Genomic DNA, 25,237 nt, shown 5'->3' on the forward strand with positions numbered 1-25,237 from the left:
CAAACAGTATCTGTATTGAATGCAAAGTACAGTAAGAGTACAGTATACAGTATTATCAGAGCCAAACCTGACCAACATGATGCCCTAGGCTAGATTTTGGCTGATGCCCTCTTGCACAGATGCTACGTAGTTCCGCCTCTAACCCTGCACCCCTTTCCCAGCACCATCACCCATTTTGGCGCTCCTACCCCCTATAATCTAAATAAGAACAATGTGCACATTTAGTGCCAGCCCAAAACAGTGTACAGTATGTTCTTGCTGGGAAGGGGCATGGTAACACAATAATACCCGAAGATGAAATGACACAACACAGTACTGCAACTTTATTCACATTATATCATGCAGTGGTGTCTCTTATTCTCATGACATCATATCATAGTACCACATTACTCCTAACAGTAATGCCCCTTATTCACATTACACCCCACCACATTCATCTTTATTTACATTAGACCACAGGTTCTCAAACTCAGTCCTCAGGACCCCACACAGTGCAGGTTTTGCAGGTCTCACAGAATCACAAGTGAAAAAATTAGCTCCACCTACTGTATGGACCTTCTAAAATGTGTCAGTTAGTAATGAATACATCTGTGCACTTGCTGGTTTACCTGCAAAACATGCACTGTGTGGGGTCCTGAGGACCAAGTTTGAGAACCACTGCATTAGACCATGCAGTAGTGCCCTTTCCTTATGTTACACTAGAAAATATTGTAGTACACCTTATACACATACAGTACAGTAATGCCACACATTAGTAATGCATTTCATATTTAAATTTTCTGATTTAATTTCATAGAGCCGCAGTCACTCACAGAATATAGGCATGTACTGTAGCATCTCATTTTATTCAGCAGAAGCTGATTATTCCCGTTTGGCTAGTTTGCCGCCTCTGTACAGTATATTACAATAGAAAAAAGTTATAGTGTCAGTGAAAAAAGCACCTCATGACAGATACTGTACACAAGCTCATGTCTAAATACTGTATACTGTAAGCAGTGACATTAAGGGGTACAGTACTGTATATGCAATTGCGGTCGAATTCCGGCAGGAATACGGAAAAAATGGACACGGGATCCCCCATCTTTTTAGAACCAGCACCGGGCTCTGCGCCTGGTCCTGGTGCAAAAAATAAGGGGGACAAAAAAGCGTAGGGGTTCCCCATATTTTTTGAATCAGCACTGGGCTCCACTAGCTGGACAGATAATGCACAGCCGGGGGACACTTTTATACCGGTCCCTGCGGCCATGGAATTAAATACCCAACTAGTCACACCTGGCCGGAGTACCCTGGAGGAGTGGGGGCCCCTTAAATCAAGGGGACCCCCCCTCCAGCCACTCGATTATCTCTATCACCCCTGTGTATTGTAGCTAGGGGATTGTGACGCTCCTTCAGCATTGCCCCGTAGCCTGCAAAATCTGTGCTGTTATTTGCTCCATAGCTGAGTGCCTCCTAGGAGCTAGGAGTCACAGGCGGTAGCCATTTCAATTGAGTCTGCCCTGCTATAGAATTGTATGTGTACATTACCGTACGGTGCATAGAACCTTTACAGTAGAAACTCTCCTGCAGCTTTGGCCTGCTTTACTGTATGTACTGTAAAACTTGTGTTTTGTCAGTTTGCTATGCGACCGAGCCCGGTGTAACGTACTGTAATGTGCATAGACCTCGCTTATCTCTGTGTATTTTGGCTAGGGGATTGTGACGCTCCTTCAGCATCGCCCCGTAGCCTGCACAGCTTATGCCATTTCTCATTCCATACCCAACTGCTGCCTGCCACGAGGTGGGGGTTCAGGAGGTGGGGGTTCATGGGTAGTGGTCGTTTTGACAGTGTGCTATGCGATTGAGTCCGGTGTACCGTAATACTGTATGCAATCCTACAGTAGCTTATCCCTATCTCCCCTGTGTATTTTGGTTAGGGGATTGTGACGCTCCTTCAGCATTGCCCCATAACCTGCACAAGGGTTCAGGGGCGGCGGCCATTTTGCCAGTGTGCTACAGTATGTGATCGAGTCCGGTGTACCATAATGTGCATACTGTGTATTTTAGCTAGGGGATTGTGACGCTCCTTCAGCATTGCCCCCTGGAGTGTGAAATGTATGCCATACTGTATCTCACTACATATCCGAGCGCTGCCACGTGCTGGGAGTTCACGGTCGGCGGCCATTTTGTCAGGTTGCTAAGCGATCCAGCTCGGTATACCGTAATGTGCATAGACCTCGCTTATCCCAGTGTAATTGAGCTAGGGGATTGTGACGCTCTTTCAGCATTGCCCCATAGTCTGTACAATCTGGACTATTACTTGCTCCGTAGCCTAGGGCCTCTGTGGGGCAAGGAGTCATAGGTGGTAGCCATTTCTATTCAGTCTGCCCAGCTACAGAATTGTACAGTATGTGTACTGTACGGAGCATAGAACCTTAACCTGCATAGAACCTGCACATTATGGTACACCGGACTCGATCGCATAGAACCGCTCATGCAGCTTTGCCCTGGTTTATGTGAATAAAAAAAATAATAAAGTGTCTGAAAAAAACTAACATGCATTCGTACTTAAGGAATCGAACCCTGGACTCTGAGTATAGGAAGCGAAACACTTCACCACTTCGCCGCAGACAAATGTATAAATCCGTTGGTTTTGATTATACTGTAATGGCTACGGGATTAGGACGATAACATACTGTACAAAATTCCTAATCTTGAGAGGCAATAGTGAACTTGTAACACACATCCATTTGCGACAGTGTACACTACTGGTTTTACAGTACTGTATGTTTTGTCTGCGGGACTTGGACGCTCACATACAGTATTCATAAAGTATTGTAGATGGATCATATACTGTATGCTGTACTATTTGCGTCGGTGTCGTATATACAGTACTGTATTAAATAATGCAGCGTAATGAGTACAGTATTTACTGTATGCAGCGTAATGAGACGCCTTAGTAAAGTAGTCCTTATTATGTATTTCAGTATTGTATTTTACGGGAGACCACACGCATGCGCAGTGGTGATTGTAAAAAGCGACATCTGGTGGCTGATCGCAGGTATTACACGTAAAGGTAACGCCAAACGTCAAATGTCTGTCTCCGTGCGATTAGATAGCCTCTCTGTGACTAGGCGCGCCTCGCTACGCCCCAGTACGCTGCGTATGGTCGAACGGGACAAACGCCGCAGCCACTCAAGATAAAGGTGGCTACATCTGTACTTTATCACCTTGCACTTTATCAGTTCACCAGGCTTAATAGATCTGCCCCAATGTTTCAAAATGGAATGCATCAAGAGAACGGTGTTGGTATTGTAAAAATACACACAGCTCCTGGTATTTCCTGGTGGTCTCCCATCCAAGTACTAAAACCAGGACCAACACTGCTCAGCTTCCATGATCAGGAGAGATTGGGCAAATCCAGTGTGCTGTGGCTGTAGATGAGCTCGTGGTTTCTGTTAGAGCTCTTCTACTTCTAACTTCTGGTACATAAAAGAATATGTGTAAAAATTAAATGTACAGTACCAAGAAAAGGGTGTTGGTAGTTTAAAAACACCTAAAGAATCTGATAATACATGGATGGGAGACTGCTTGGTAGTAACAAAGTCCAATACTGCTTTGCTTCAAAGATCAAATGAGATTGGGCATATCCAGTGTGGTGTGGCTTTAGATAAGCTTTGTGGTTTCTGTTAGAGCTCTTCTACTTCTAACTACTGGTACATTAATGAATATGTATAAGGTTGTAGTTTATCCAATATCCCTTTACTACCTTACCTCCCCCCCCCTCCCCTCCCCTCCCCTCCTTATAGCTTCCTTTGTTCTCTCCTCCTCGTGTGTGCGTTATTTGTTTTCTCATACGTCCTAGAGGATGCTGGGATCACATTAAGAACCATGGGGTATAGACGGGATCCGCAGGAGACATGGGCACTTTAAGACTTTCAAAGGGTGTGAACTGTCTCCTCCCTCTATGCCCCTCCTCCAGACTCCAGTTTTAGAATTGTGCCCAGTGAGACTGGATGCACTACAGGGGAGCTCTACTGAGTTTCTCTGAAAAGAGTTATGTTAGTTTTTCTTATTTTCAGGGAGGCTGCTGGCAACAGTCTCCCTGCTTCGTGGAACTTAGGGGAGAGAAGTATGACCAACTTCTAGTGAGTTCAATGGCTCTGCTTCTGGCTGACAGGACACCATTAGCTCCTGAGGGTGCTGATCGCTGGGTACGCCTAGATGCCCACTCCCGTAGCCTGCCATCACCCCCTTACAGAGCCAGAAGTCAGAAGACAGGCGAGTAGCAGAAGAACAGAAGACTTCTTCTCCAGTGACGGCATTCTGAGGTACCACGCAGCGAGCGGAATGCTGTGCGCCATGCTTCCACACAAACACAGGCACTGCAGGGTGCAGGGCATGTGGGTGGGTGGGGGGGGGGCACCCTGGGCAGCATAAATTCCTCACAAAAGGCTGGCAAAAGTGGACATTAGTGCCTGGGCACTGTCCTTACCCCGCCAGCGTAATTAATTATTTGTTTCTGAGCGGGACAGAAGCGTGCCATTACAGCGGCGGGGCTTCTTCCTCACCTCACCAGCACATCTATAGAGCGTTACAAGTCTATCACTATAGAGTTTATTATTTCCCAGACTGTGTACTTTTGGCGCTGGGTTGTGAGCTGAAAAATCCTCTCTGTCCCTCTGACAGATTTACTGTAGGTCTATCCCCCATAACCGATGTGTCTGTGGGTACTTGGTACATGTGTGTCAACATGTCGGTGGCTGAATGTTTTTCCCAAGAGGAAACTATATTAGGAATGCAGACATATGATGGTGGCCCTGTTGGCACCACCAATAACTGACTGGGTGAAAGTTTCAATAATATCAGAGTGAGGTTGGATAAATCTGTGTCCCAGACACAGACGTAGAGAATAGATGTGATGTTCATGGCTATGCTTCTTTTCCCTCAGGCCCGCAAAAATGTTACTACACACTGATACTGACTCGGATACTGATTCCTATGTCGACCATAATATTTCCTGATTAGATCCAATATTGGCAAGGAGCATTCAGTACATGATTGTGGATATTAAGGACATATTAACATCAATGAGGACCCTGCTGTTCCTGACAAAGGGGTCTATATGTATGTATATATAGATATATAATGAAAGCTGATGTAACGTTCCTCCATCCCTGTTTGAGAAAGTCTGGGCCAGCTCGACAAGATGGTTTCAAATCCCCAAAAAGTTTCCGATTGTTTATTCATTTCCTGCTGCGGACAGAATAAAGTGGGAGTCACCCCCTGTTCTGCACGGGGCCCTGTCACAAATCCAGCGGATCGTATGCAGGAAGCTACATTATTTCTAGTTATGTAACCACAGGTACATTACTTAGACCTGCCATTACATGCGCATGGGTGAGTAGTAGTATTCAAGAATTGGTCGAATACCTTGTCTTCCGATATAGATATCTTGGAGAGATGGGATAATCCTTACGTTGGATCATATCAAGGACACTGCAGCATACTTACGACTGCAAGGGATATAGGACTCTTGAGTTCACGGGCCAATTTCATGGCAGTCTCGGATAGGAGGGCATTGTGGATTCACCAAGGGAATGCTGATGCTGACTCCAAGAAGAGAGGGAGTCTCTTCACTATGAAGGTGAAGCCTTGTTTGGCAACGGCCTAGTTAATTTGATCTCGGCAGCTCCCGCAGGTAAGTCAACCTTCTTGCCCTATGTTCCCTCTCAACGGATGAAGACGCATCATTGTCTAACGCAGTCATTTTGTCCCAATAGATATGCAAGAAGTTAAGATTCCCCTTTCTTTGCAGGTAGAGGAAGGAGAAGAGGGAAGAGGTCTTCAAGATCGCAGGAGCAGAGATCGTCCTCTGCTTCTGCCAAATCCACTGCATGACGCTGGGGCTCTCTTGCAGGAGCCCACACCAGTGGGGGCACGTCTAAAACACTTCAGTCAGTTCTGGATTAATTTGGACCTGGACTCGTGGGTTTTACAAATAGTGTCACAAGGGTACAAACTGGGGTTTCAAGACGTTCCCCCTCACCGATTGTTCAAATCGGCCTTAGTCAGCAGGGAGAAGGTTTTTATTCAAGCCTCTTCGTGCTCCCGAAGCCGGACGGCTCAGTCAGACCAATCTTAAATCTGAAATCCCTCAATTTCTACCTAAAGAAATTCAATTTCAAGATGGAATCTCTCAGGGTAGGGATCTCCAGTCCGGAGGAAGGAGATTTCATGGTTTTGGTAGACATAAGGATGCCTAATTACATGTTCCCGTTTAGCCACTGCATCAAGCTACCTGAGGTTTGCAATTCAGGATTGTCATTACCAATTTCAGACGTTGCCGTTTGGTCTGTCCACGGCTCCGAGGATTTTCACCAGGGTGATGGTGGAAATGATGGTTCTCCTTCGCAAGCAAGGAGTCACAATTATGCCGTACTTGGATGATCTCCTGATAAAGGCGAGATCCAGGGACCAGTTGGTGCAAAACATCTACTCTCCCTGACAGTTCTTCAACAACATGGTTGGCTCCTAAACTTGCCAAAATCGCAGTTGGTCCCAATAACGTGGTTGTTGTTTCTGGGAGTCATACTGGACACAGAAGAGGCTTTCTTCCAGTGGAAAGGCTATGGAGTTCCAGAGTCTGGTCAAACAAATTCTGAAACCAGCAAGAGTGTTAATCCATCAATGCATTCTGTTGCTGGGGAAGATGGTTGCGGCCTACGAGGCCATTCAGTTTGGCAGGTTCCATGCCAGAGTGTTCCAGTGGGACCTGTTGGACAAGTGGTCCGGATCCCACCTACACATGCACCGGAGGATAATCCTGTCTTCCAAGACCAGAATCTTACTCCATTGGTGGCTGCACAGTTCTCACCTCCTAGAGGGGCGATGGTTCGGGATCCAGGACTGGATCCTAGGGACCATGGATGCAACCCTCCGAGGCTGGGGAGCAGTCACACAGGGGGAAAACATCGAAGGAAGATGGTCAAGTCAGGAAAGTTTTCTCCACATAAATGTTCTGGAGTTAAGGGCCATTTAATAACTGCAGACACAGTACACACTGGGGCGGGTGCCCAGCATCCTCTACGGACTAAGAGAAAAGGATTTACCGGTAGGTATTAAAATCCTATTTTCTCTAACGTCCTAGAGGATGCTGGGGACTCCGTAAGGACCATGGGGATAGATAGGCTCCGCAGGAGACATGGGTACTTTAAGAAAGACTTTAGTTCTGGGTGTGCACTGGCTCCTCCCTCTATGCCCCTCCTCCAGACCTCAGTTTGATACTGTGCCCGGTGGAGACTGGGTGCTTTTCAGGAGCTCTCCTGAGCTTTCTGACAGAAAGTATTTTGTTAGGTTTTTAATTTTCAGGGAGCACTGCTGGCAACAGACTCCCTCATCGAGGGACTGAGGGGAGAGAAGCAGCCCTACTCTCTGAGTTGCAAGGTCCTGCTTCTTAGGCTACTGGACACCATTAGCTCCAGAGGGATTGGTACGCATTATCTCACCCTCGCCGTCCGTCCCAGAGCCGCGCCTCCGTCCCCCTTGCAGAGCCGGAAGATAGAAGCCGGGTGAGTATGAGAAGAAAAGAAGACTTCAGAGGCGGCAGAATACTTCATGATCTTCACTGAAGTAACGCACAGCACTGCAGCTGTGCGCCATTGCTCCCATACACCTCACACACTCCGGTCACTGTAAGGGTGCAGGGCGCAGGGGGGGGGGGCACCCTGGGCAGCAATATAAACCTCTTTTTGGCAAAAATATAACACATATACAGCGGGGCACTGTATAAATGTATGAGCCCCTGCCAATTTTACAGTTTAAGCGGGACAGAAGCCTGCCGCCGAGGGTGCGGGGCTTCTCCCTCAGCACTCACCAGCGCCATTTTTTCTTCACAGCACCGCTGAGAGGAAGCTCCCCGGACTCTCCCCTGCTTATACCACGGTAGACAAGAGAGTTGAAAAGAGGGGGGGGGGGCACATAATTTGGCGCAAATTACATACAGCAGTACTACTGGGCAAACATTAAGTTACTGTGTATTCCTGGGTTATATAGCGCTATGGTGTGTGCTGGCATACTCTCTCTCTGTCTCTCCAAAGGGCCTTGTGGGGAAACTGTCTTCAGAAAAAGCATTCCCTGTGTGTGTGGTGTGTCGGTACACGTGTGTCGACATGTCTGAGGAAGAAGGCTATATTAGAGAGGAGCAGGAGCAAATGAATGTGGTGTCTCCGCCGACAGCTGATTGGATGGATATGTGGAATGTTTTAAATGCTAGTGTAAACTCATTGCACAAAAGATTAGACAAGGCTGAAGCTTTGGGACAGTCAGGGTCTCAACCCATGCCTGATCCTATGTTGCAGGGACTGTCAGGGTCTCATAAGCGCCCACTATCCCAGATTGTTGACACAGATACAGACACGGATTCTGACTCCAGTGTCGATTACGATGATGCAAAGTTACAGCCAAAATTGGCAAAATCCATTCGATATATGATTATGGCAATAAAAGATGTTTTGCACATCAGAGAGGAACCCCCTGTCCCTGACAAGAGGGTACATATGTACAAGGTGAAAAAGCCTGAGGTAACCTTTGAGGGGGTCACACGAGCTGAACGAGTTATGTGAAAAAGCTTGGGAATCTCCAGATAAAAGACTGCAGATTTCCAAAAGGATTCTTATGGCGTATCCTTTCCCATCAATGGATAGGTTACGATGGGAATACTCCCCTAGGGTGGACAAAGCATTAACACGCTTATCCAAGAAGGTAGCCCTCCCGTCCCAGTATACGGCTACCCTCAAAGAGTCTGCTGACCGCAAACAGGAGATTACCCTGAAGTCCATTTATACACATTCAGGTACCTTACTCAGACCGGCAATTGCGTCGGCCTGGGTGTGTAGTGCTGTAGCGGCATGGACGGATACCTTATCTGAGGGGATGGATACCCTAGATAAGGATACTATTTTATTGACCCTGGGGCATATAAGAGATGCTGTCCTATATATGTGTGTATGCAAACTACAGGTGGTGCTGCAGGGCTCACACCCTTTTACTTGTCTTGTAGAGCAACTCTGGAGCTGTTTCTGGGTCCAGCTGCTGCAAGAAATCAGCTTGAATGCTTCAGGGGCTGGGGCATGGCCAACATGAGCCCACACTGATGGGGGGTGGGGGTGTATAAAGCGATTTAGGGGTCATCTAAGCGCAACCCCACAAAGGCCGCCATGCCCTGCGTGACCCTTTTCTCTTTTCATATGCAGACGAGGGTTGCAGCCAACTATGCCCACTGCTTGGATGACATCACTATATGCAAATCCATCTGCTGCAGGCCTTCCCCCAGGAATGCTTGCAGTAGTTGTTGCATTTGGTTTGTTGTTTGGGGGTGCTTCAGTATTAGGCAGCCTTCTGCCCTCCCACATTCGTCTGAAAATGTGTTCTCCCTGCAGTTGTTGTTCCCAGATGAGAGTTCCCTTGTGCTTCCTCAGTTGAATCTCCTTAACTTGACAGGGGTGTGCCCGAGCAGCCGCCCTCCACAGCCCTATCCCAACACATACTTATCTTGCATATGAGATCTCTTGATCATGAAGATAGTTCTCACAGGGTGAGGTTCATCCATTACATTTTAAAGTAGGAAGGTACAAATTACATATTCAAATTACATATATGTGCTGGATTCAAATGTTTCCCCCCCTTCCTTTCTCAATTGTGCCCATCAGCAGCTATTCTAATGTTGCTGCCAATGGGTGTGACGCATTCATTTCTTCTGTGGGGTACACTGGACTCCACAAGGATTCACATTGTATATGTACACCAGAGTAGGATCTTGATCTGAGGCACCAACAGGCATAAAGCTTTTGACTGTTCCCAAGATGCTCAGCGCCCCCTCCTCTATAACCTCGCTTCCATGAACAGGGAGCTCAGTTTGTAGTTGGTGCCTTCAGTAGCAGGCCACTTAACAGGGGGCTGCCTCAGGCAGCCTATTCTTAGCTATTAATTTTGGCAAGAAAAGAAGAACTTTTTTTATAAGAATCTATAAGGGCTGCAGCAGGCTAGGTCTAATAGACCTCTTTACTGCAGCTCCATCACTCCCAGTGGCGCAGTATACTCCCGTGCCCCGGTTGCTGGGTCACTGCAGCGGAGGCTCCGGTTTCTTCCTAAGGTCAGTCACACACACACCGCCCTCCGGGATCACGAGGCCGCTGATGGGGGCGGGCCGTGTGCGCACTGGCGTGGACACTGATTACTGGGCAGCCGCTCCACTAGCCACCAGGGACAGTTAAGGAGCACAGCTCTGGGGTTTTTTCTCCTATATTAACCCCATTTTGTACTACCCGCAGTGCATTGTGATAGGTAATGGGGCCTGATTCAGGTTGGATCGCAATCCAACTGCAAAAACTGCTAAGAGCATACGCATCCGCCTGCATTTTCTGGGGCACCCCGCAGATAATGCGATCACCTCTGCCTGTGAATCGGTGAAGGGGGGGGGGGGAGGGGGGTCAACAACACTCCATTTCCAAGTCGGAGATGGAGCGGTGCGGGGGCACGGTTTCAAAATGGGGTCGGCAACGGAGAAACAGGAGGCGTGGTCAGAGCAGCTGCATGACATCACATGGGCCGGACTCTGCCAGTGGAGCCCCAGCGTCATGAGGTAGATTTTGTAGAGGCCGGGGAGGACTTCTGTTCCTGGGAACTAGCTGTGTTGTGCAGCTTTATTCCTCTGCCCCTACCTCTGGCAAGAAAGGACGCACCTCGCACTTTCTTGTTTCTTTGTGACCGAAAGGACTGCATTTGATAATGCGGAGCTTTCTTATGCTGTGAGGGAACATAAGGTAAAAAATTTGATTTTCCAACTGTAGCTGTGCGTGTTAATGCTTTGTCCATCCTACGGGAGGATTTCCATCGTAACCTATCCGTTGATGGAAAAGGATACGCCATAAGAATCCTTTTGGAAATCTGCAGTCTTTTATCTGGAGATTCCCAAGCTTTTTCACATAACTCGTTCAGCTCGTGTGACCCCCTCAAAGGTTACCTCAGGCTTCTTTCCCTTGTACATATGTACCCTCTTGTCAGGGACAGGGGGTTCCTCTGTGATGTGCAAAACATCTTTTATTGCCATAATCATATATCGAATGGATTTTGCCAATTTTGGCTGTAACTTTGCATCATCGTAATCGACACTGGAGTCAGAATCCGTGTCGGTATCTGTGTCAACAATCTGGGATAGTGGGCGCTTATGAGACCCTGACAGTCCCTGCAACATAGGATCAGGCATGGGTTGAGTCCCTGACTGTCCCAAAGCTTCAGCCTTGTCTAATCTTTTGTACAATGAGTTTACACTAGCATTTAAAACATTCCACATATCCATCCAATCAGGTGTCAGCGGAGACACCACATTCATTTGCTCCCGCTCCTCTCTAATATAGCCTTCTTCCTCAGACATGTCGACACACGTGTACCGACACACCACACACACAGGGAATACTTTTTCTGAAGACAGTTTCCCCACAAGGCCCTTTGGAGAGACAGAGAGAGAGTATGCCAGCACACTCCCCAGCGCTATATAACCCAGGAATAACACAGTAACTTAATGTTTGTCCAGTAGCGCTGCTGTATGTAATTTGCGCCGAATTATGTGCCCCCCCTCTCTTTTCAACCCTCTTCTCTACCGTGGTATAAGCAGGGGAGAGTCCGGGGAGCTTCCTCTCAGCGGTGCTGTGGAGAAAAAATGGCGCTGGTGAGTGCTGAGGGAGAAGCCCCGCCCCCTCGGCGGCGGGCTTCTGTCCCGCTTAAACTGTAAAATTGGTGGGGGCTCATACATATATACAGTGCCCAGCTGTATATATGTTATATTTTTGCCAAAAAGAGGTTTATATTGCTGCCCAGGGCGCCCCCCCTGCGCCCTGCACCCTTACAGTGACCGGAGTATGTGAGGTGTATGGGAGCAATGGCGCACAGCTGCAGTGCTGTGCGCTACCTCAGTGAAGATCATGAACTCTGTGGAGCCCGTCTATCCCCATGGTCCTTACGGAGTCCCCAGCATCCTCTAGGACGTTAGAGAAACTAGGATTTTAATACCTACCGGTAAATCCTTTTCTCTTAGTCTGTTGAGGATGCTGGGCACCCGTCCCAGTGTGTACTGTGTCTGCAGTTATTAAATGGCCCTTAACTCCAGAACATTTATGTGGAGACAACTTTCCTGACTTGACCATCTTCCTTGGACGTTTTCCCCCTGTGTGACTGCTCCCCAGCCTCGGAGGGTTGCATCTGTGGTCCCTAGGATTCAGTCCTGGATCCCGTACCATCGCCCCTCTAGGAGGTGAGAACTGTGCAGCCACCAATGGAGTGAGATTCTGGTCTTGGAAGACAGGATTATCCTCCGGTGCATGTGTAGGTGGGATCCGGACCAATTGTCCAACAGGTCCCACTGGAACACTCTGGCATGGAACCTGCCAAACTGAATGGCCTCGTAGGCCACAACAATCTTCCCCAGCAACTGAATGCATTGATGGATTAACACTCTTGCTGGTTTCAGAATTTGTTTGACCAGACTCTGGATCTCCATAGCCTTTCCACTGGAAGAAAACCTCTTCTGTGTCCAGTATGTGTTATGATTCCAGCACTCTGGTCAGAGAAGATCTTATGGCAAGGACCGGAGCACTGGAACGGAATGCTGGGGAAGGGAGCAGGACAGGAAAATAGCCCCTGGCGCCCTAACTCTGTTGTCTCACCCGTGTTGTCAGAAATCCCCTGCGAGACTATGGTTTCTTGAGCCCTTGGCAGCCGCGTTTGAAGGGCGGATTATGTCTGCCCAACTTCGATGCCCCCCGGTCTTAATGAGAGACAAAGGGAAACCCGAGACAGGGTGATAACAAGAGGCCCTCTAACTAAACAACCTGGCCAGGGGATAAGCAAACTCAAAACTATAATATGTGCGGAGAAACCGCCAGGAAAAAGGACAACCAAAATATCCACTTGTCCAATTCTCCTACCCGGCACCGCCGAGTACCAGAGAGGACTTGTGGAAGCGGAACCCTCCGCAAATGCTCCAAACACAAAATATAAAAGGTAAAGCGGCTGAGCCGCAACACACGGCAGAGCCGCAACTCACGAACACCACTGGATATAAAACGGTGATCAGTCAGGACTCCAGGGAACCAAACGACCTCTTGGGATGAGATGACAACTCCCGAATACCGGACTTCTGCGGACTGGAATGACCGGATACAGCAGGACTGGAAACAGATTCTCAGCAAACAAAGGCAGCATGCAGGAAGCTATTACCGGCATCTGTGAGAAGCCCTGGGAGTGTATTTAACAAGGAGTCCTCCAATCAGCTGCTAATGGCTGATTAGAATAAATGCCGTGCAGCTGCCTTGCTGCACGGCCAGAGAGCAGGTGAATATCTTAATTTCCTAAAGCCTAGCAACGGGGAACGCGGTCCGCCAGTGGCGTCCCCGTTGCTATGGTCCGTGCGGCTCAGCGCGCCCGGCGTCTAGCGTTGCTAGGGAGCCGGCGGCTGTACGTGCACAGCATCTCTAGTTGTTAGGCGCCGGGCCGCGCAGACCATCAAGCGGACCCCGGCGCCTAACAGTACCCCCCCTTGAGGAGGGGTCAAGGAACCCCTAAAGCCCGGTTTCTGAGGAAATTCCCGAAAAAATGCCCTCTTGAGCCTCGGGGCATGAAGATCCTTATCCAGGACCCAAGACCTTTCCTCCGGACCATAGCCTTTCCAGTGAACCAGAAAATACAGCCGATCCCGGGACAATTTGGAATCGAGAACCTTCTCTACCAAGAACTCCTGTTGTCCCTGTACATCCACTGGAGATCTACCCTGAGAGATCTTCCGAGGAAATCTACTGGAAGAAACGTATTGTTTCAACAGGGAACAATGAAACGTATTTCCAATCCTGAGAGATCTTGGTAAACGTAACCGAAAGGCAACTGGGTTGACTCTTTTAATAATAAGAAATGGCCCAATAAATTTGGGTCCCAGTCTAGCTGAGGATTGTCGAAGCCTGATGTTGCGAGTCGACAACCACACCCTATCTCCCACCTTAAAAGTGCAAGGACGTCGGAGCCTGTCAGAAAATTTCTTCTCTCGAAAGGCCGCTTTTCTGAGAGCAAGGTGCACCTTTTTCCAAATGGCTCTGAGATGGGAGGTTAAGGTAAGCGAGGAGACTGAGGAATGATGAAAAAAAGAATTAGCTCTGGGGTGAAAACCAAAAACTGAAAAGAATGGAGACTCTTTAGTGGAGGAATGACAAGAATTATTGTAAGCAAATTCAGCCAACGGAAGAAACTCGGACCAATCATTCTGGAGTTTGGCTGAATACAAGCGCAAATATTGTTTCAATGATTGGTTAACTCGTTCGGTTTGCCCGTTGGATTGTGGGTGGTAACCGGATGTTAACGACAATTTCATCTTCAATGAGGCACAAAAACATTTCCAGAATTGTGCGATGAATTGTGGACCCCGATCAGAAACAATATCAGTAGGCAACCCATGAAGCCTGAATACATGGCGGAGAAACAAAACTGCCAACCCTTGGGCAGAAGGCAATCGGGGAAGAGCAATAAAGTGAGCCATTTTACTAAAACGTTCCACTACCACCCATATGACTCGGAATCCGGCTGAAAGGGGAAGGTCAACCACAAAATCCATGAAATATGAGACCACGGCCTGAGAGGAACATTTAAGGGCATAAGTTGCCCGATGGGCAAGGAACGGGGAACTTTATGCTGTGCACAAACCTGACATGAATAAACAAATTCCTTGACGTCTTTAGAAAGACCAGGCCACCATACTGAGCGAGAGACTAACTCCAATGTCTTAGAGACTCCTGGATGCCCTGAAACTTTGTTATCATGGAATTCCGTTAAAACAGTAACTCTCAAAAACTCAGGGACGTAAAGACGACCAGCAGGAGTAATTCTAGGAGCTTGGTGTTGAAGCTGTTTTAACTGGGTAAATAAATCTTGTGTGAGGCCCGCCCAGATGACCGAAGATGGAAGTATGGGGGTAACAGGATTGTTATTGTGAACCGGAAGAAAGCTATGTGACAGGGCATCAGCCTTAGTATTCTTGGAACCAGGCCTAAAAGTGATTATAAATTTGAAACGCGTAAAAAATAATGCCCAACGTGCCTGCCGGGCATTAAGCCGCTTAGCCGATTCAATGTATTGCAGGTTCTTATGGTCAGTCAATACCGAAATAGTATGTTTTGCTCCCTCCAGCCAATGCCTCCACTCCTCGAAAGCCCATTTTACCGCCAGTAACTCCCGATTACCAACGTCATAGTTGGATTCAGCGGAGGAGAATTTCCTGGACATAAAGGCACAAGGATGTAACTCCAGAGACTCCGGATCCTTTTGAGAAAGGATAGCCCCCACTCCAACCTCCGAGGCATCAACCTCCACCACAAAGGGCAATTCCGGATTAGGATGTCTGAGGACTGGAGCCGAGACAAAGGCTTGTTTCAAGGCCCGGAAGGACAACTCAGCTTCACGCGACCAGTTGGTAGGATCCGCTCCTTTCTTTGTCAGAGCTACAATGGGAGCAACCAGGTCAGAAAAAGAATGAATGAACCTCCTATAATAATTCGCAAACCCTAAAAAACGCTGAATTGCTTTTAAATTGGTGGTTGCGCCCAACTAAGGATGGCCTGGAGTTTCTTTGGTTCCATGGAAAATCCCTGAGGGGAAATTATGTACCCTAAAAAAGATACTTCCGTGACATGAAACTCACACTTCTCCAGCTTGGCATATAAATGATTCTCACATAACTTTTGAAGAACCAGACGCACCTGGGTAACATGTTGTTCCATTGATTTAGAAAAAATCAGGATGTCGTCTAAGTAAACGACCACGAATTTCCCTAGGAAGTCACGGAGCACATCGTTAATGAGGTCTTGAAAAACTGCCGGAGCATTGGACAGGCCGAACGGCATCACCAGGTATTCGTAGTGACCCGACTGAGTACTGAAGGCCGTTTTCCACTCATCTCCAGATTTAATTCGGATGAGGTTGTACGCTCCTCTAAGGTCAATTTTAGAAAAAATCACAGCAGAACGTAACTGATCAAAGAGTACAGAAATCAACGGCAAAGGATAGGTGTTTTTAACTGAGATCTTATTCAGGGCTCTAAAATCAATGCAAGGTCTAAGCGAGCCATCCTTTTTCTCCACAAAGAAGAAGCCTGCACTTAAAGGAGATTTTGATGGTCTAATAAATCCTTTCTCAAGGCTCTCCTTTACATAATCATTCATAGCCGCAGTTTCTGGCCCGGATAATGCATATAATCTTCCCTTTGGCAATGCGGCACCAGGAATTAACTCAATAGCACAATCATAAGGCCGATGGGGAGGCAGAATGTCCGCATTGCCTTTGGAGAAAACATCAGCAAACTCCTGGTATTCCACCGGAATGAGTTCTGGAATGATAGCTGCTACTCTGACTGGAAACGTGATACATTCCTTATCACAAAAAGTACCCCAATGTGAAATTTCCCCCGACCGCCAATCAATGGTGGGATTATGAAAGGCCAGCCAAGGGTGACCCAGAACAACTGGAACTGCTGGGCAATGTGTAAGAAAGAACTCGATTTTCTCGGAATGTAGAGCTCCTACTGTAAGTAGTACAGGGGGTGTACGGAGAGAAATAATCCCATTAGACAGCGGACTCCCATCTAAGCCATGCATGGTGACACACCTACCCAAAGGTAACTGAGGAATGCCTAAGGCCTTAGCCCAAGTTAAATCCATAAAGTTTCCTGCAGCTCCACTGTCAACAAAAGCCGACACCGAAGAACTGAGGCTGCCAAAGGAAACTTTAACTGGGACTAAAAGGGAGTTATTCGAGGAGATAAGCTGCAGACCTAGGTGAACCCCCTCACAATTCACCTGGTCAAAGCGTTTCCCGACTGGTTCGGACAATTACGAGCAAAATGTCCCTTACCCCCACAGTACAGACAAAGACCAGAATTTTGCCTTCTGGCTCTTTCTTCAGGAGACAGCCGGGAGAGACCCATCTGCATGGTCTCCTCTACGTCTTCAGGAATGGAATATACACACGGACTTGACCTTACAGGTGCTCCTTTTTCAGCCCTCCGCTCTCTGAGACGACGATCAATCTTAATAGAAAGCTCCATGAGTTTATCGAGAGTCTCAGGAGCGGGGTACTGAAGGAGACTGTCTTTTATAGACTCTGATAAGCCGAGGCGAAACTGACTGCGCAGGGCTGGGTCATTCCAGCCACAGTCGTTCGACCAACGGCGAAACTCCGTACAATAAACCTCTGCAGGATTTCTACCCTGTCTGAGAGCGCGCAACTGACTTTCAGCGGACGCCTCTCTATCAGGGTCATCATACAAGAGCCCTAAAGACTCAAAAAAAGCGTCAACTGACAACAATGCCGGATCCTCTGCTCTTAAACCAAATGCCCAGGTCTGAGGATCCCCCTGGAGCAAAGAAATAATAAACCCGACCCGCTGAGATTCAGTACCCGAGGAAGTCGGTCTTAAACGAAAATAAAGTTTACAGGATTCTTTAAAATTAAAAAACTCTTTTCTATCACCAGAAAAATGGTCAGGCAAATGCATCTTTGGTTCAGGGACTACCCTTGGGGAAGCTCGCAAAAGATCTTCCTGCGACTTCACCCGAAGAGAAAGATCCTGAACCATCTGAGTAAGTTCTTGAATCTGGCTGACTAAGAGCTGACCAGGATTTGGCCCTAAACCTGTTGGATTCATGAGGCCGATAAACTCTCACAAAACTGAATGAGAAAAAATTAAAACCCGTTTAATTTTAAGTTTTGGTATGGCCGGTAATAATGTTATGATTCCAGCACTCTGGTCAGAGAAGATCTTATGGCAAGGACTGGAGCACTGGAACGGAATGCTGGGGAAGGGAGCAGGACAGGAAAATAGCCCCTGGCGCCCTAACTCTGTTGTCTCACCCGTGATGTCAGAAATCCCCTGCGAGACTATGGTTTCTTGAGCCCTTGGCAGCCGCGTTTGAAGGGCGGATTATGTCTGCCCAACTTCGATGCCCCCCGGTCTTAATGAGAGACAAAGGGAAACCCGAGACAGGGTGATAACAAGAGGCCCTCTAACTAAACAACCAGGCCAGGGGCTAAGCAAACTCAAAACTATAATATGTGCGGAGAAACCGCCAGGAAAAAGGACAACCAAAATATCCACTTGTCCAATTCTCCTACCCGGCACCGCCAAGTACCAGAGAGGACTTGTGGAAGCGGAACCCTCCGCAAATGCTCCAAACACAAAATATAAAAGGTAAAGCGGCTGAGCCGCAACACACGGCAGAGCCGCAACTCACGAACACCACTGGATATAAAACGGTGATCAGTCAGGACTCCAGGGAACCAAACGACCTCTTGGGATGAGATGACAACTCCCGAATACCGGACTTCTGCGGACTGGAATGACCGGATACAGCAGGACTGGAAACAGACTCTCAGCAAACAAAGGCAGCATGCAGGAAGCTATTACCGGCGTCTGTGAGAAGCCCTGGGAGTGTATTTAACAAGGAGTCCTCCAAACAGCTGCTAAAGGCTGATTAGAATAAATGCCGTGCAGCTGCCTTGCTGCACGGCCAGAGAGCAGGTGAATATCTTAATTTCCTAAAGCCTAGCAACGGGGAACGCGGTCCGCCAGTGGCGTCCCCGTTGCTATGGTCCATGCGGCTCAGCGCGCCCGGTGTCTAGCGTTGCTAGGGAGCCGGCGGCTGTACGTGCACGGCGTCTCTAGTTGCTAGGCGCCGGGCCGCGCAGACCATCAAGCGGACCCCGGCGCCTAACAGTATGACTCCCAAAAACAACAACCGCGTCATTGGGACCAACTGCGATTTTGGCAAGTTTAGGAGCCAACCATGTTGTTGAAGAACTGTCAGGGAGAGTGCAATGTTTTGCACCAACTGGTCCCTGGATCTCGCCTTTATTAGGAGATCATCCAAGTACGGGATAATTGTGACTCCTTGCTTGCGAAGGAGAACCATAATTTCCGCCATCACCCTGGTGAAAATCCTCGGAGCCGTGGACAGACCAAACGGCAATGTCTGAAATTGGTAATGACAATCCTGAATTGCAAACCTTAGGTAGCTTGAGGCAGTGGCTAAATGGGAACATGTAAGTAGGCATCCTTTATGTCTACCAAAACCATGAAATCTCCGTCCTCCGGACTGGAGATCACTGCCCTGAAAAATTCCATCTTGAAATTGAATTTCTTTAGGAAGAAATTGAGGGATTTCAGATTTAAGATTGGTCTGACTGAGCCGTCCGGCTTCGGGACCACGAAGAGGCTTGAATAAAAACCTTCTCCCTGCTGACTAAGGCCAATTTGAACAATCGGTGAGGGGGAACGTCTTGAAACCCCAGTTTGTACCCTTGGGACACTATTTGTAAAACCCACGAGTCCAGGTCCGAATGAATCCAGAACTGACTGAAGAGTTTTAGACGTGCCCCCACTGGTGTGGGCTCCTGCAAGAAAGCCCCAGTGTCATGCAGTGGATTTGGCAGAAGCAGAGGACAATCTCTGGTCCTGCGATCTTGAAGAGGCTACAGACTTCTTCCTTTTCCTTCCTCTACCTGCAAAGAAAGGGGAATCTTAACTTCTTGCATTTCTATTGGGCCAAAATGACTGCGGTAGATAATGATGCGTCTTCATCCGTTGAGAGGGAACATAGGGCAAGAAGGTTGACTTACCATTGAAATGAGGATGCATCTTGCTGCCTTTCCAATGAAGCAAGTTTAATTTAGTAATAGGTGAAAAACCATCCTTACAAAGGTGTTAATCAGAGACTTGGCTTTGTGGACACTTTTCAGAGAACAAATTTGTTAGCATAAAAATAAAGCCAGAAAATGAAGAGCTGTTTAATCACTCAATTGGATTTTTCTGCCAGCATATTTTTTTTCTCTGCAACCCACTGCTAAATTGTGCTTCCTAGCTGTTTTTATAAAATCACTGAATCAAATCTAACTCTGATTACATCAGAGAAGGCCAGGTACCCTACACCATAACAGGGGGTTTGACATTTTGACTTGTCTACTTAAAGATCACCAAAATCTGATAACAAGGTCAATTAGGTCCCTGGGTGGGATTGAACCACCAACCTTATGGTTAATAGCCGTACATACTAACTGATTGCGCCACAGAGACACTTTGCAAAAGTCCATACTGACAAAGGCTAATAAGCATTCATCTAAAACATTTCCTAGAAAAACTTTAAAAAGTCAATAATCTGGAGAGTTTTTGTAAGATGTTTCTTCCATCAACCAACGAAGAAACACATTGGTACTTTCCCATGATGAGTGAGTGCTTCAGGATCTCTTGCACTTACATGTGCAGCAGAGTACAGCAATGGAAGCATGCTGGGCCCATAACCCAGAGGTAGGCAGATTGAAACTATCCTCTGCTATATGCATTTTTTTTGTTAATTAAAGTAATCCAAAACTGGGATTGATATTTTGGCTCTTTTATTTTTACTTAAAGTACAATAACTTTTACCATTTTAATTTGTTTTAATAGTATATTGACAGTATTGTTTTCTTTCAAAAATCCACTTTATTTTCTTTACCCTATTATTAAAATGGTAATTGACAAAAACAAACTACATTGTCACCAGAAGAGCAATACAAAATGTACAAGTGATATAAAGATCACCAAAATCTGATAACAAGTAAAGTGAAGGAGATCCAACTGTAACCCTATTTGCAAAATAGTACTAAATAAGTTTGTCGATGTAAGACATTTGCAAAGGCGCAAACAAAACACGCTGGAAAATGCAACTGAATCTGTTTTTGGAGGTTAGAATAGATGCAGGATCAAGTAGCTCAATGGGTAGGGTGTTTGATTAGAATTCAACAGGTTATAGATTTGAATCCTGGGTATGATAGTTTGAGGTGTTATTTAATAAAGTATGTTTATATATTAGTCACACATGGCTTACTTGTACAAATGGCATGTCACCAGTTAGTGCTGACTGCTGATATGCCATTTGCACAAACACGCCATGTGTGACTGTATATGCATTTAAGGAGGGCACCCCGGCAATACCACAAACCATTGAGTGTCAAGTATACTAGATATATCTTCATATCTCATGTGCTTTCTCTGAGACCAATCTTGTTATGCCCCTTCCCCACAAGGCATGCGCCTTTTGTCCATATTGCAAAAATGGGGAGGGGAGGGGGGGGGGCATATAATTCTCTGTCACAGGGCACCAAAAAGTCTAGTTATGGCTCTGGTATGCATTATGTAATCTGGCAGACCATATCTCCAACACTGGCTGGTTGGAATAGAAATCCGGTTATCTATGTGAGCAAATGACCATCAACGATTTACTCTCAAACACTAGAAAATGGACAAACATGGTCCCCTAAACAAATTGGTTAAATTTTGGGTTTAACCAATTTGTGTAATGACCATTTTTGACCACTTTTCTAGTGTTTGGGAGCAAATGGTTAATTGACATTTGCTACTATACATTACCAGATTTTTATTCCATCCATCCAGACTGGATAGATAGCCTGACAGATAATTGTGTAGTGTACGCCCAGGATAACTGTCAGTTGTGCTTTCTTTTATGACGGCACATAAATGGGTGGGCAGATCCAGAGCAAGCACTGCCCACTCATGCATAGTTGTCAACTGATGTGAAGTTCCAGGGGGCAATCTCAGTTATAAAGAAAAGTATCTGGAAATTGTCCCTAGTTTAAAAAAAAAATAAAAAAAAAATTGATCAACTCCATTTATTTAGTATGATATCCCAGCAGTCAGAACAACATACTTTATTAAATAACACATCTCAAACTACCATACCCAGGATTCAAACCTATAACCTGTTGAATTCTAATCAAACACCCTACCTATTGAGCTATTTGATCCTGCATAAAAATTGTGAACATTATATGAAGCTATTGGTACTTTGCAAAAAAAAAGTATCAGCATTACAACGCAGCAGATCCATGCAGTTTGCAGCCACACACTACATGTATCTGCTCAGCCACAATGCTGATTATTTCTTCACAAAGTACAAGGTGAGCTCCAAACAGAATTCTCTAGCTTAGAATTATACCTTTCTATGCCAAACCTAGAAGTCGGGCCCCCCACCCTGGGATCCCCCAGAGGGAGGCCTGCACCGTCATGCGGCAGGCTTGTCCGTTTTGGAAGCAGGCTGATGGGCAGCCCAGGCTTGCTTCAGTCTGGGCTTGGCAGGTCTGGAAGCATGAGCTTGCTTTGGGTATGCCTGACCTTGGGTACGCTTTACCTGAGGGATGAAAGGGCCAAGGGAAAGTACTTTTAGCCTTCTGCGTGGTAGGAGTCATACGAGGTAGGCAAGCTGTTTGAGCAGTAGCCAGATCAGCTACAATCTTATTGAGGTCTTCTCCAAAGAGAGTGTCTCCCTTGAAAGGAAGCACCTCCAGGGTTTTCTTGGAATCCATATCCACCGACCAGGATCTCAACCAGCTGTATAAAGTATTACCTTGGAACTGGCTCTCCACTCCCCATTATCTGGTTATCATGGCTTCCTCCGCCAGTGTCCAGACTCGCTTGCTGAAGCTCGGCCACTTCTTCCTAGCAGCAGGCTCCTGGATCACTGGGCAGCAGAGGTGCTTGGGAGCCGGAAGGGGGCGGAGCAATCAGGCAGGCAGTTGCAGTGCTGCCCAGCTATCTGTGGTGTGAGAAGAAGCAGGGGCACCCCACCGCTGGCAGTGCTGCAGCTAGCGGTGGTGGCAGCGGCGAGGCTGCTGGGCTGGGTCTTGAAAAAGGTGGAAAGAAGGGTGTTACGGCATGGAATGTACAAACTGCGAGACCCTGCTGGTAGCGCCTTTGTCTATTTAGTAGGAAGGGCACGTAACAGCCGGGGGGCAATGGAGGAAGCCCCTTTAGGGCTGGAGCCCCTTCAGGGCTGGAGCCCGGCGGCAACTGACTCCGTTGTCTCTGGCAGTTCTGCCCCTGGACTAGAGGAATGGTCAAGAACATGGCAACATTTAATGCCAAAAAATGCAAAATCATACACGTCTCAAAAATGCAAAGGCTAACTATAATATTAAGGGCATTATAATGGCAAGAGGAAAGCTATCTAAGTATTACTATTTCAGGTGAGCAATGTAACAAAGCAATAGGAAAGGCAAGTCAGATGCTTGTTTGCATAGGTTAAAGAACCAGTAGCAGAAAAAAGTAATACAGGTTGAGTATCCCATATCCAAATATTCCGAAATACGGAATATTCCGAAATACGGACTTTTTTGAGTGAGACTGAGATAGTGAAACCTTTGTTTTTTGATGGCTCAGTGTACACAAACTTTGTTTAATACTCAAAGTTATTAAAAATATTGTATTAAATGAACTTCAGACTGTGTGTATAAGGTGTATATGACACATGAATGAATTCTGTGAATGTACACACACTTTGTTTAATGCACAAAGTTATAAAAAATATTGGCTAAAATGACCTTCAGGCTGTGTGTATAAGGTGTATATGAAACATAAATGCATTCTGTGCTTAGATTTAGGTCCCATCACCATAATATCTCGTTATGGTATGCAATTATTCCAAAATACAGAAAAATCCGATATCCAAAATTCCTCTGGTCCCAAGCATTTTGGATAAGGGATACTCAATCTGTAATGCCACTGTATAGGTCCTTGGTACAGCCACATTTAGAATCCTGTGTTCAGTTCCAGAAGCCATATCTCCAGAAGGCTGTAAATACATTAGGGCAACTAAAATTGTGCATGGCCTACATCACAAAACTTACCTGGAAATACTAAAAAATGTTGATGTGTATAGTTTGGAGAAGGGAAGAGGGAACATACAGTAATAGAAACATTTAAATATATAGGGAGGAATGTAATAGGGTGTGAGAATCAGAAAGTGAGAGATTTTGTGTTTTTTCCTGTTGTTTTTTTTTTTTTTTTATTGTTTGTTTTTTAAAGTGGCAATCCTTTACATGGCAAAACCAGGTTGATATTTGCCATGTAAAGGATTGCCACCGTGGGCATGTGTAGAAGGGGCACTGCTACTGTTGGCATTATGTGTGTAAGCTGCACTGATATGGTGGTTATGTGTATAAAGGGCACTGCGACTGTGGGTATTATTATTATTATTATTATTATTATTATTATTACATGCGGTGTAATGACAATAAGATAGTGCTACTGTGTGGCGTATTTTGATTTGGGGTGCTATTGTGTGGCCATGCCCCTTCCTTGTGATACCACACCTTCTTTTTTTAAGGAGCGCACTGTCCCTTTATTAAGTATTGGAGAGAGGGCCCAAATTAATAGTTTGCAGGGAGGCGCCAAACACCCTAGCACTGGCCCTTTGGTAGGGGACAGGATTTGCTTCTGCTTGTGCACATATGTTATGATTGCCAGCCAACACCACTGGTTTTGCCTATAACACTAACTATAAATATTTTGAATTGGTCCTGGACCACCAATCCAAGGCACCCCTGCAAGTGTCCCGAGGCACCCCAGGGTGCAGTTTGAGAACCACTGGTCTAGTGAGTACCCAGGATAATTATTGTAGCTGGTCTGCGGGTAACAGCTCTCAGATCCACTTCTAGAAAAAATGCAGCAATGTAATTTGAGTGACAAACTGCAGAGATGAACCCTTTCTGTGACTGCTGCACAGGGATCACACAAACTCTATTCATAGGGCTGACTTCACTTAGGGGAGATGTTCTCACCCCGCAAAGAAGTGCGAGTATATACCGCACTTACGGTACCATTGGATTTACAGATATTTTCTTGCAATACACTATGGGGGTCATTCTGAGTTGATTGCTCGCTAGCAGTTTTTAGCAGCCATGCAAACGCATTGTCGCTGCCCACTGGAGAGTGTATATTCACTTTGGAGAAGTGCGAACACTTGAGCAGCAGAGCGCCTGCAAAATCGTTTCAAAATAAGACCAGCACTGTAGTTACACTTCGTGTGCGTTGATTCTAACAACCGAGGGACGGCTTTTGATGTCACACACCCATCCAGCGAATGCCCAGCCACGTCTGCATTTCTTCTGCCACGCCTGCATTTTTCCAAGCACTCCCTGAAAACGGTCAGTTGACACCCAGAAACGCCCTCTTTCTGTCAATCTCCTTGTGGCCTGTTCTGTGATTGGAATAATCGCTAGAACTAGTGCAAAACCACAATGGACTTTGTACCCGTACGATGCGCATGCACATTACGGAGCATGCGCATGCACAGATTAGCCATTTTTTTTCAACTGATTGCTACGCAGCGAACAACGG

This window comes from Pseudophryne corroboree, unplaced genomic scaffold (assembly GCF_028390025.1).
Source record: "Pseudophryne corroboree isolate aPseCor3 unplaced genomic scaffold, aPseCor3.hap2 scaffold_166, whole genome shotgun sequence".
NCBI lineage: Eukaryota > Metazoa > Chordata > Amphibia > Anura > Myobatrachidae > Pseudophryne > Pseudophryne corroboree.